Raw genomic sequence first — 13048 nt, forward strand, 5'->3', positions numbered from 1 at the left:
CATCATTCACCCATTCAACATCTATTGCACACCTGTGTGTCAGACACGATGCTCTGGGTGTTGCAAATACACCAGTGAATAAAACAGTCAAAAATCTCTGCCCTCATGGAGATTGCGTTCTACCTTACGAGTAACCCCTGAGTCTGCTTTTTTTTTTTTTTTTAATATAAAGAAATGAGGTTTAGAGACTCCTTAGCTGATTGCTCAGAGTCACACAGCTAGTAGTCCTAGATGCCAAGATCCCTAGTCACATCAGACTTTTACAAATCTTGTTTATGATGCAGGTCTAAAAATATCCAGAAGATTTGTTCGCCTGTCAAACTAGCTAAAACAGAAACAGTGCATAAATGCACCAGCTGCCCCACATCTGACTAAATTATGTGTCTTCCCAGCCTATTGGGGACACCGCAAGTCCCCCTCTTTCCTCTCGTCCCATTCAGCACACGATGCCATTTCTTTTATCTCCATTTAGAGAACTTATCAAAGCTAGAGTGATACGTGAGGACACCAGTGATGATAAAGAAAGGAGGATTCCCACTGTGGAAGTGTTAAAGGAGAAACAGCTTCGTCCTGAGATGAAGCTTCATACTCCATAGTCGGTTTGCTTCTGGAACTCGTGGGATAAAATGCTTAAGCGATATTTATTTATTTTTTTTAGACTTTCCATGCGGTATCTTGGGGTGTTCAGAATTATCTCTGTTGCAAATTTAAATTACATACTTAATTTAAATTTATTTTTATGTTCTCGTTCATAGAGACTTGTAGAGGAGAGTACGTACGCAGGCGGTTAAGTACGTAGTTCGGGGGTATTTTTATAAGTGTGCCGTTGCATTTCTTCCTTTTTAAGACATCATCCTCTGAGACGAACCATTAGATTACAAAGAAAGAAAAACAATACTGCCAATTAAACAGGGGGAAACAAGTGGAGCGGGAAAAGCAAGTCCCAGGCCTTTTATCAGAGGGGCACACTGAAGTATTTATGGGTGACATGACGATGCCTTGCGTTCGCATCACAGGGGACCACGGCGGGAGAGCACAGATGGAACAGGACTGACCGGCCATGGTTGGGAGTTGTTCAAGCTGGATTGCAAGGTATACCGGGGCTTAGCATACTGTCCTCTTAGAATTTCGGGAGAAAAAGAATTTCTGTCTGTAAAGTAATGACAGAGCCGTTCAGGAGTTGGGCTGGGTTTCCTGTTGTTCAGGAGGTTAGTTCCGTGCTTGCGGTGGAGGTTCCAGACGGGGACTGAGGAGGTTTATCCCGGGACTGTGTGCGAGGAGCTGAGTGGAAGGTTTGCTCACGTCAGTCCTTCGTCTTCCCTCGGAGAAACTTTATTTTTGTTGTTGAAGCTGCCTCTGTCCTCCCTTTTATTACGGTGACTGCAATTGCTCCTGGCCCTGAAGGCCACTGTGCTACTTTACATCATCAGTGTTTGCTCAGCCTCAGAGGATATGGTGTGGGTATAGAGGGTAATCCCAAGCAACAAGGTTTTAGACCATTATTGAATGTTCCAGTCACCATGCTCAGTGGATCGCCGCGCATGATGTTATTTAATTCTCACGCCAGCCCTAACAGGTTAATACTGATATGGTCTCTGATTTTACCCATGAGGACACAGACTGAGAAGACTTCAGGGCATTTCCCAAAGCCACAGGTAATAGGCCTGGGCCTAAACCGAAGCCTGAGCTCGGAGCCGCTCGACGTGTTGCCTTCTTTCCGGTGACACAGAGCAGGGGCCAGTGGACATCACGGCCTGCTGAGAACCGCTTGCAGACTAGGACTAAGGACGCAGCCTGCAACCAGGTGTCAGCAGACACAGATGTCTGAAAGGAGCACAGGTGCAGGAAGGGGACCCCGCAGAAACAAACCAGAAGGAGCGCGGAAACCCCTGCTGAGTGGACCAGCAGCCCCAGCGGCTGGACAGGCAGAAGACGCCGGCTCCCCAATGCTTTCCATTCTCTCCCGAGCCTCTTCTCTTTTTATTATTCCCGCCCTCTGGAAACCATCCTCCCCTTTGGAAACCATCAACTTCTTCTTAGGTTTCTGTTTTGGTTAATTCATTTATTTATTTTTGAAGATTCTACATATAAGTGAAATCATACTGATTTTGTCTTTTTTTGACTTATTTCACTTAGCATAATAGCTTCTAGGTCTATCCACGTTAGCACAAATGGCAAGATTTTATTCTATTTTATTGCTGAGTAATATTAGATACATATATGTATGCGTATCTTCTTTATTCATCTATCTATTAATGGACACACAGGTTGCTTCTGTATCTTTTTTATTACTAGTAATGCTGCAGTGAACAAGGGCTGCAATATATCTTTTTGACTTAGTGTTTTTGTTTTATTTGTATAAATACCCAGAAGCGGAATTGCTGGGTCATATGGTTTTTTGAGGAATCTCCGTAGTGTTTTCCATAGTGGCTACACTCATCTATAATTCCACAAACAGCACACGAGGCTTCCCTTTTCCCTGCATCCTTGCCAGCACGTGTTATTTATTGATTTTTCGATGACACATATTGTGTCGCATGTGAGGTGATATCTCATTGTGGTTTTAATTTGCATTTCCCTGATGATTAGTGAGGTTGAGCATGTTTTCATATGCCTATTGGCCACTTACATTTCCTCTTTGGAGAAATGTCTATTCAGGTCCACTGCTCAGTTTCTTTTTTTAATTGGATTGTTTGCTTTTTGGTGTAGAGTTGTAGAAGTTCTTTATAAATTTTGGATGTTAACTTTTTATCACATGTATCATTGGTGAATAACTTCTCCCATTTAGTAATTGGCTTTCATTTTGTTGGTGGTTTCTTTTCTGTGCAGAAACTGGTTCGTTTGATGTGGTCCCATTTGTTTATGTGTTTTTTGTTGTTGTTGTTGCCTTTGCTTGAGAAGATGTATCTAAAAATATTGCTAAAAATGATGCCAGAGTGTTTACTGCCTATGTTTTCTTCTAGGATTTCTATGGTTTAAGGTCTTACATTTAAGCCTTTAATTCATTTTGAGTTTATTTTTGTGTACGGTATAAGAAAATGGTCCAATTTCATGTTTTCACATGTACCTGTCCAGTTTTCCCAGCACCACTTATTGAAGAGACCATCTTTACCCGATTCTATATCCTTGCCTCCTTTGTCATAGATTAATTGACCATATAAGTAAAGATTTATTTCTCAGCACTCTATTCCATTCCATTGATCTATGTGTCTATTTTTATGCCAGTACCATCCTGTTTTGACCATTGTAGCTCTGTAGTATAGTTTGATATCCTGTGCTGGCAGTGTAGATATTTATGATTGTTACATCCCCTTCTTAGATTGACCCCTTTATAATTATGTAATGTACTTCTTTGTCTTTTTAAATGTTTTTTGTTTTAAAGATTGTTTTGCCTAATATGAGTATTGCTGCCCCAGCTTTCTTTTAATTTCCATTTTTCTGGAATATCTTCTTCCATTCCTTTACTTTCAACTGAAGTGAGTCTCTTGAAGGCAACATGTTAGTTTTTTAAACTGGCTCAGCTACCCTGTGTCTTTTTATTAGATCATTTAATGCATTTACATTTAAAATAATTATTGATAAATATGTACTTACTGTCATTATGTTATTTTTTTTTTCCTAATAGTTCTCCTATTACTGTCTTCTTATCTCAGTCTTTTCCCTTGTGGTTTGTTGGTTTTCTTTGGTGTTTTGTTTGGGTTCCTTTATCTTTATTCTTTGTACTTTTTTGTTTTATGGTTACCATGAAGTGTGTGTGTGTGTGTGTGTATGTGTGTGTGTGTGTGTATGTGTGTGTGTGTGTGTATTTCTGGTTGTGGCCTTTCCTTTTCTACTTAAAGAAGACCCTTTAACCTCGCTTGTAAAGCCGCTTTAATGGTGATGAACTTTAAATTTGCCTGTTCTGGAAATTTTCATCTCTCTTTCAAGTCTGAGTGATAACCTTGGTAATTATCCTTTTAGTGCTTTAACCTGTTTCCCATTTGCCCCGAGAAAACTCGCTGGCAGAGTCTGCAGCTGTAGTGCTGACCCTGAGGTGACTCGTGAATTACGGTCCTAACCTTACCCCCAAAGCTTGCCACGAAATATTTCACCTTTATTATTATTTTCACATTGCTCTAGTATGTCAATAAGTCTTTGGAAGAAATAATGCAACAAATGATGGCAAGAAGATTCAGAAAGAAACACGATATTTTTGTGCAGAATGTGATGTTCCGCTTTATATTGTGCTTTGAAATATACTCAAATAAAATTATTAAATCATATACGTTTCTGTTACATTAGGATTAGAGACAAGTTCTGTTTAGAAATAACTCCAAGAACACTTTCTATATTTTATTTTCATATTAAAAACTAGTCAGATTCGCTTCAGCCTCAAAGAGCGTGTTTATATAAAATCGAATTAACGCGGGCAGCCAGCTACACTTTTTTTCTCAATAGGAAATGGGTTAAAGAATTCCCGCCACTTCTTCTGGCCTGCAAAGTTTCTGATGAGAAATGAGCCAATAGCTTTATGCGGTTTTCATGTACGTTACTCTTGTTTTCCTCTCGCTTCCTTCAAGATGATCTCTTTGCCTTTAACTTCTGCCGTTTTAATTACAGTGTCTTGGTGCGGGTCTCTGGGTTCATCTTGTTTGGAACTCTCTGTGCTTCCTGGGTCTGGATGTCTGTTTCCATCCCCAGGTCAGGAAAGTTTTCAGCCATTATTTCTTTAAATAATGTTTCTGTTCCTTTCTCTCTCTTTTCCTTCTGGGATCCTTATAATGAAAATGTTTGAGCACTTGATGTTATCCCAGAGGACCCTTCAGTTATCCTCATTTTAAAAAATTATTTTTGCTATTCTCATCGGTCAATAGCTACTATTCTGTCTTCCAGGCTAATGATTCATTCTTCTGTGTGAATGAATCAGCAGCCTGTTGATTCCTTCTAATGATTTTTCATTTCAGTTATTGTGTTCTTTAGGTCTGCTTGGCTCCTTATTATACTTTCTAACATTTGTTAAAGTTCTCCCTAAGTTCCTCTATTCCCCTATCAGCTGTGGTGAGTTAACCTTATGATTGTTTCTTTGAATTCTTTGTCAAACAAATTACTTATCTATGTTTTCTTAGGCTCTTTTTTTTTTTCTGGGGATTTTTTTTTGTTGTTATTCTTTTATTTGAGATGTATGTTCTTCTGCTTTTTCATTCTGTTTGACTATCTATGTTTGTTTATGTGAATTAGACAAAGTAACTCTCTCAGTCTTGAAAAAGAAGCACTCTCTTTGCAGGTTGTGTGTGCTGGATGGTTTTGGCAGACTGAAGGTGTGTAAGGCATCCGGGACACTGGCCTGCCGAGCCAGAGTGACCCCAGGTGGGAAGGCCGGGTGCATGTATGATACCCCCTTGATCCTGCTTGCTCACTTTGTTGGGGGCCTAAATGGTCTCAGGCTATGAGTTGGAAAGGTGCTGCATTGACCTTGCAGACAGGCCAGAACACTTGGACAGAGCTCCAACCCCCCCTTAGCAGGTGGAGGAGATGTAAACAGTGGTGCTCACCGTCCCCTTTCACTGGAGAATTCTCAGTCCCCAGGGAGCTCTCGTGGCTCCCAGCCTTCTCTATATAGTTTCTCTTCATTGTACAGAAATTGGTTTTATGAAGTGATTTCTGTGTAGGCTTTAGGTACCAGGTAGTTTTGTGAAGCAAGCAGGAGTAGGGCAAGTGCTTCTAGCACCTGGGGCACTGGCTTGCCTGGCTGGAGCAGCGCCTGGCCAGGAGGCCAGGTGTGTGTGGTGATGCCCTGTTGTTCCTATTTGCTCTGTTTGCTTGGAGGAAGAAGGCTCTGGGCCATGTAACTTGGAATGTGCTGTGGAGGTTCTTGTGGGTAGGCCAAAGCACTAGAGTAGAGCTTTATCTGCTAAGTGGCGGGGGGTGTAAACTCTGGCGGTCACTGGCTTCTCCAGTCCAAATCCAGAGAGTTCTCGCAGCTCCCAGAGGGCTCCTGCAGTTTCCAGCCTTCTCTACGCAGTCTTTCTCTTACTTGCTGTTCAGAAGCTGTGTATACAGCCCTCAGGTGTCTCAGTGGAGTAATAGCTCTTTCTACGTGTGTATATTTGAGTTTGCTCATGGGAGAGGATGAGTTCCATGTCTTCCTGTATTGCCACCATCTCGTACTCACTTTTCCGCGTCTATAAATCGTTTTAGTGTACTCATGCTTCCTCAAGCCTCTCTTGCCTGGGTTTAGCTGGTGTGTTGCACACCACCCCATGGAGCTCAGATGGTCCTTCTAGATTTCCACAGCATCCTCCACTCCATCTGGAATCTTGATGACCATTAAGCGTCATGATGTGAAGAGTATTTTCTCACAAGACTTTGTCCCCGTGGGGCCCTGACTGTCCAACTATACTTTGTTACAAGATCTAATTGGTATATTCCTAATCTTGTAAAGACTTGCAGATGTCTCCTGCCTACTGGGCTAACGACTACCTCCCTCTCTGTATTCACCCAAAAATACCTTAGTAACATTGTAATAAAAAGACCTTTTGGAGTCAGAGGTGTTGAAGTCGTTATCTGGACTGGTTAGTAGTTTGGGCTACAGGTCTCAAGGGTAGTTCAAGGATGGCAAACAGTGAGGATCACACAGGAGATAGGACCGTGACAACAGGCTTGTGCTGTAGCCAGCACATGGATTGGCACATAGCATGTACCCCTCCCTGACCCTCCTAACAGTGTCACACAAGATCACATCGCCTTCTTTTTCTCTACCATATGGAAATTACTACCAACCAAAATCCTAAAGTCTTATTTCACAAGTGCAAGTTATTCTAATAAATACTTGTGGATTTACACATATGAACCAAAGTAAATAACCTTATTCTTTTTGGCTTTATGTCCAGAAATCTGATGAACATACACTTATCCAGGACACTGATAAAATATTAGGAGAGGACCAAGAACAGAGCTTTGTTATAAGCCCCCAGGCTACACCCTCCCAGGTTGCTAAGAAGCACTCTCTCAGTGTATTTATGCAGCTAGTCATTAATCTGCCTAATTGCAATAGTTCAGCTTTTATTTCTTAATCTCGTCTCCGACATCATGAAAGAATTGCACAATGCCCCACTGAAGTTCATGTGCACTTCATCTGTTGCTTTTGTTGTAAGCAATTTGACAAAAAGCAATTTGGTCAAGAATACAATTTTGTCAAATAATGATCTAGTTACAAGGGAATAATGCCAGCCAGTGTCTTTTCAAATATGGTCATTTCTTTATTTTTGTACTGCTGGACAATGTTGTGACCCATTTTGCACCTTAAATATTTTATCCATAAATTTTATATTTCTCAATAGCTTGATTTTTAAAATTTCTAATTCATTTTTCAGCCAGTTATTCCTATCAAACACTGTTTACAATGTAGAATAATTAAAACAGTCTAACTATTAATCAGTTAATCAGAAGAATGCAAATGTGTAATAACCAATGGATTGTTTTTAAAAATATGCTAGGTTCCAAATACCACATGGTAGATAAAATATCATATATAGTTATAGGAAAAGCATATGGAAGGCTATCATACATTAATGTTCAATCATTAGTTGGCACTATTCGAATAAGATGATGTTTAATTTTTTTCTGGTTTATAGTTATAATTTTCCCCAAATTGGCATGTGTTGCTTAAAAAGCCCAAACTAATATATAAATAATAATTGTAGTCAATTGTTCAACCACCCAATAGTTTCAAGTAATTAGTTCCTTTTAGGATCCTTAGCTTGTTGTCTAATCAATTTATTAACTTTTCACACTTTTCACAATATAGAGTAATTGAAGATAAAGTCAATATATATAATGATAATAAAAGTTCTGAAAACTGTAAAATTACCTTTATACATATTTATAGCACTGTAAAGGTATCTTATGTCTTTTCACTCATACCTAAATATTTAATGGTAGAAGATATTCATTTTCAACTTGACCAACTTGCCTTTGACCGAATTACTTTTGGCTGAATTACATGCTTTCCATCGACTTGGCTAATTATACCTCAAGTTTTAAAAAATGCCTGTCCCGACGGTTTTCTTTTTAGAGAGGGCATGCTGGGTTCCAGGGGCCCACTGGCATCTCTTTCGGATGTTCTGCACTCCTTTCATGTTCGGTTTAGAATCTTGCCAGTTTAAGAAAATTTAGCAGTATGTATTAGTTCCTTTTGAAGCCATCTAAAGACACCATTGGGGAATAAGCTCCTCCTTGAAAATACATGCCGACGGACTTGGCTAGGATGCCTTCCAAGTACCGATTCCAAGTATTTTGCACTGACCAAGTTCTCAAGGAAATTGCTCAACTTCTCCGCCCTCCGGCATCTCCACAGAATCAGTCCAAGAATCCGACATACGTTTAATATTCTCCCGCCCTGTAGACTTCCCAGTGTCATTTTTCTCTTGACCCGCCTTGCTGTTATTACTATGATTTAGAAAATCAGTGTGGTTCTGGGGGCCATGATTGTGGCTTATTCCTGCCCTTACCTCCTGGTCTATAGTTAAGGCTGTCTGAGAAGGGAGGTTTGTAGGAGTCACCAAAAGCTCCTGTAAATGGCCACCCCACCCTGCCTGAGCCCTCTAAGTGCTGCTGATAGGCACCATTGTGATACATTATACTTTCCAACGATATTGCCTACTATACCACTCTATATAAGATAGCATATTTAAATTATTTACCATCTTGTCTGTAAAAGTGTCCAGTCCAGATTTTTTATTTTTAATACCATAGCCCTCACCTTCCTAGGATTTGTTTGACATGAAACAGTCTAAGTACACCTCTCAGTGTGTGTTCACATAAACTTGCATGCCCATGTAATCTCAGTGAAAACTTGTAGAATGGTCGAAGGATCATGCTTCAAATGAAATGTGAAGTCATAGAAGTTAATTTTAGCTATTCTTTCAGGCTTTCATTCATTTAATAAAAATGGCAAGGAAAGGTAACAAAAATAAAGAGAGCTGTTAGCTCTGGAGACAAATGAGACATTCCTTAAATGTGAGTTCTGTAATAGTGGTGATTTCATCAAGGTTTGGTTGTTAAAATGACAGAGGATTCTTATTCTAACACTTATAATTCAGAGACCTTTGCCTACCTTTTGGGAACCGCTCCCAAGCATAACTGTGCAAAGAAATCAGCATCTGAGTGCAACTGTGAGGCAAAGACCCAAGACTGTCAAAAGTGACAAATGTAAGAATCTGAGTGAATCTCATTTCTGATAAACAGAAAAATCTTGATTTTTTTTTTTCTGGTCCACAATTAAGCAATTTTTCCTGAACAATTAGGCAATATATTTCTCCTTTTTTCTACCCCCTTTCCACCTCCTTTTTTTTTTCTTTTAATTTTCTTAGAATAGAAAAAGAATTACTAAGAGCAGCTCCAGTGTGTCTGGTTAATGACCCTAACGCATTGCCTACATATTTATTCTCACATGCAGGGTGTTTGGATGGCGCATGCGTAAAACGTTGTCAAGTTAAAAATAACCCTTCCACCAGGTAGTGGCATGCTGGAATGCCACCCAAAGCCCACTGCTCACCCTCCGAGCCAAGAACCCTGTCCCGGCTACACAAAATAAACAGCTGAGCCTCACTCCCGTAGGACCTTTCTTCACGTTTTTGCTTGAGCTGTTTTAAATATGTGTAACGAGACTAGCAGGGAACAGAACAGCAAGAGGAGGACAACCCTCAGGTAGCCTCTGAGACCCCACGTTCCTCGTTGTGTGCCTGGCGGGGAATTCTTCCCTCCAGGACGAAGGGTAGCTTCGCCATTCTGATCCTTCGCCTTGCCTAAAGTGTGCGCGGCTAACCGGTAATGGTTCAAGCATCGGCTGGGGCAGGTGAAGCAGCCTTGTCCTGGAAGAGAGGAAGCTTCGGGGAGGGGAGCTGGCGTCCGGGCCAGGCCCCAACATGGCCAGCCCTTCAGACTTTAGGTGGGGCGCTCTCAGCTCCTGAGGGTTCACCTTCTCAAGCCATAAACAGGAGGGAAGCCCCGTATCACAGGAATATGTACGGGGGGCTGGTCTCTGACTACAGACCACCATCCAGGGTGAGAAAGACAATAATCGGCCGGAGTCTGATTGCTTTGTGTGGGGACACGTTGGTGTTGTGGGTGTAAAGGACACAAAACAGGGTTTGCAGAGCTGGGGAGAAGTTTGAGGTACCCACAATCAACACGGTCCCTAGGGGACTGACAAACACAACGTAAGAGAATAGAAACATCCGGCCAGCTTTCAGAGAAAAGAAGTAGCGTGATTATAGCCCAGGTCTTCTCCTTCACGGTCCGCCGAGCACAGAAAGAAAAGTCAACATCTTATTTTCCCTGCAACAGAGAACTATTTTACAGTGATGCGCTCTTAGAAACAGATCATTTAGATAGCTAAAAGCATCAGGCATTCCACCCTTGGAGTCTGGACAGACTTGAACCAAAACATTAAAAGCTCCTGTAAATTTCTGTGGCAAGATTGGATTTCATTAACAACATTAGACAAGTAACTGCCTTATATACTGGTAAGCCTGTTCTGTATCAGTTTATGTCTGACGAACCTCTGGCTCTTAATGACTTCTAGCTTCCCAATTTCATCTGCCACAGTCACAGACACCTGGCCCGCACACAGCAACACCTGAGCCCAGGGGCTCCTCTGCGTCCTGCAGTGCAGTGCCAAACCGTTGGAGCGGGAGTGCTTCATTAATCCCCTGCCACGTCCAAGCAAGCCCCAAGTGACACTGTAGATAAAGTCCCACAGACCCGAAGTGGCATTTGGTCGCAGTTCCACTTGGGTTTTCTCTCTCTGGGCTTTGCCCCACACACAGACCCGTTTTCAAGTGGCAAAGATCATTTGATCCCATTCAAAAAAAAAATACTCATTCTACTGATTGAGAGCAGAGAGAAAAGCCAGCCTGTCCTGCACACTTCCACACAAGTTTAAAAGTGCAATGAATCCACATGAGTATTTCATTATGAAAGGATTTTTATGTTTTAAGCAGTTTTTTTCTCTCTCTCTGTCTCTTTTTGAATCAGAGCTGTGTGTGCATGTTTGACAGAGGGCTATTATTCTTTAAGTCAGCAAGACAGGCAGTGTGCTAAAGTTTCACATTAAACAACAAAGAGTTTCAAGGAACGTCCTCAAATTACATTCATAGTTACAAAGTTCAAGAATTGTGGCTGAGAGCTGCTTACCTTACAGTTTCAGGTCCCAAGAGGTCTTTGAGTTTAAAGCAGTTAGGGCATCAAAGGTGCAGGAGTTACTTTCTCGCATAGAAGTCTCATCTGTCACAGCACCCAGCTCATGGGAGGAACCAGCCTCCTTGCCCAGAAAACCAATGAGAGAACCAGAGGAGCACATGTGGGAAGTGGCTTCCCTGGAAGCCTGTCACAGTCTGCACATGCTCTCTGTGACGGAGGTGCCAAACCGGCCTTGGTGTGAGGCGCACGGGCGCATCATCGTCAGGTTCCAGGCATCTCTGGGGGAGCAGAGGGTTATACAAAGGCTCCGGCCAACCTGAGGTTTGCATGCTTTGCTTAGGATGGGCCTTGGTTCATTATAAAACACAGAGGCACTGTTTTCTGTTAATGACAGCTTCCTGGAGAGTAAGTGAGGCTAATAACAACGCACGAATATTTTGAGATGAGAAGGGAAGCCTGCGTTTTGGAGTTGCGCCACTGCCCCTGGCTGGCACTGCTCCCTGTAGGGGAAACTCCATCTCAGCTCTTAGAAAGGTGGCTCCATAAGAACCAGCAGGGTGTTTTTCCGGAATGAATTTCGGAATTATAAGCGTACGATAATACCTCAGCTAACTCAGTCCCGCCAAGCCCAAAGGTAAAATGAAAATCGCATCTGTGTTGTAAAATCCGTCTGTGACACTGATGTAATATTTCAAATGGACCGTCCTCATCGAGCTAACGAGGAGCCATTGTAAAGAGGAAGCACACGTCCTCTCATGGGACGTAGAAGCGCAGTGACCAGAAAAGCGTTTGCCTGTTACTTTCATATTCACCTGCTACAACATGCCATAAAAAGGAGAGAGGCATTGGATGAAAAAAAAAAACAAAAAAGAAGTCAAAATAACCAAACCTCTTCAAAATCCAGATGTTCAGACTTGAGCCATGATTCCTCTTGGCTTAGGGCCTGACGCGGGGTCCGTCTGCAGTCTTCGCGAGGCCGGGAGCCTGAGGCAGGTAGTCGTGGGTGGGCCAGGGGAAAACTCAACACCTCGGAGTAGCAGGCGGGGCAGAGAGACCCACGTTCAGGTTCCGGTTCTGGCTGTACAACCAGTTCCAAGCCCAGAAAAATCCTGAGGTCTCTGGAGGTCTCAGCTGTTCCTTTCCCTCCGACCTTCCTTAAAGTGAGGGGTTGGACCGATTCGGAACCGAGGAGCGGATACCTGCAGAGGCTCGGAGCAGTTCCCTGGGTCGGGGAAATGAGGACTCGAGTTTCCGAGGCCGGCACCTCTCCCACACTGACCCGTCCCAGCTGGAATGTGGGCTGAATTATGCCAAATCGTCTCATTTAAAAAAATAGCTAGCAATTAAGACTTTTATGTGAAATCTCTCAATTTTTTTTTTATGTGAGCAATTTATTAAAATGTTTAAAAATACCATGAACGGCAAACAAAATCTATCAGGCAGTTCAGATCTGCCCTACAAACTGAAGTCTGTGATTTATGAGTTTTTGACTTACAGACTAGATGGTCTTGAGTCTTATTCTGCTAGAAAATAAAGAAGCCAGCGAGTTTTGTCTGTAACAGGAACTGTCCTTCAGGGTGCTTAGCAGTCAAGATGGGACTTAAAGAAGAGGCTGCCTACAACTTTCGTGGTAACTGGGGATCCACCCTGTGTCACAGTGGTGACCTCATCATTGGGGACCTGGGGTGGCCGATCCTCCTTGGAAAGCCCTAGTGTGGAACTTGTGGGGTCACAAGAATTCTAAGAATCTGGTAAGTGGGAACAGGCAGTGGGTCCCACACGGGAGAAAAGGAAACGTTGCTCCGGCCCCATAAAGACCAGCCAATGCGGTGCTACAGGTCTTATCCCAGGGCCGAAATATCAAAAG

The 13048-nt window shown here is 42.3% G+C and overlaps 1 protein-coding gene across 1 annotated transcript in view; it reads right to left on the reverse strand.

The window, feature by feature from the left end:
• STARD13 (StAR related lipid transfer domain containing 13) overlaps positions 1-11267 on the reverse strand; it is a 468661-nt gene extending 457394 nt beyond the window's left edge. Inside the window, exon 1 of the mRNA XM_036228476.1 lies at positions 11176-11267. The gene's annotated coding sequence lies outside the window, so the exon portion shown is untranslated. The remainder of the gene's footprint in view (positions 1-11175) is intronic.
• Between the last annotated feature and the right edge of the window lie 1781 nt (positions 11268-13048).

This window comes from Rousettus aegyptiacus, unplaced genomic scaffold (assembly GCF_014176215.1).
Source record: "Rousettus aegyptiacus isolate mRouAeg1 unplaced genomic scaffold, mRouAeg1.p scaffold_m13_p_11, whole genome shotgun sequence".
NCBI lineage: Eukaryota > Metazoa > Chordata > Mammalia > Chiroptera > Pteropodidae > Rousettus > Rousettus aegyptiacus.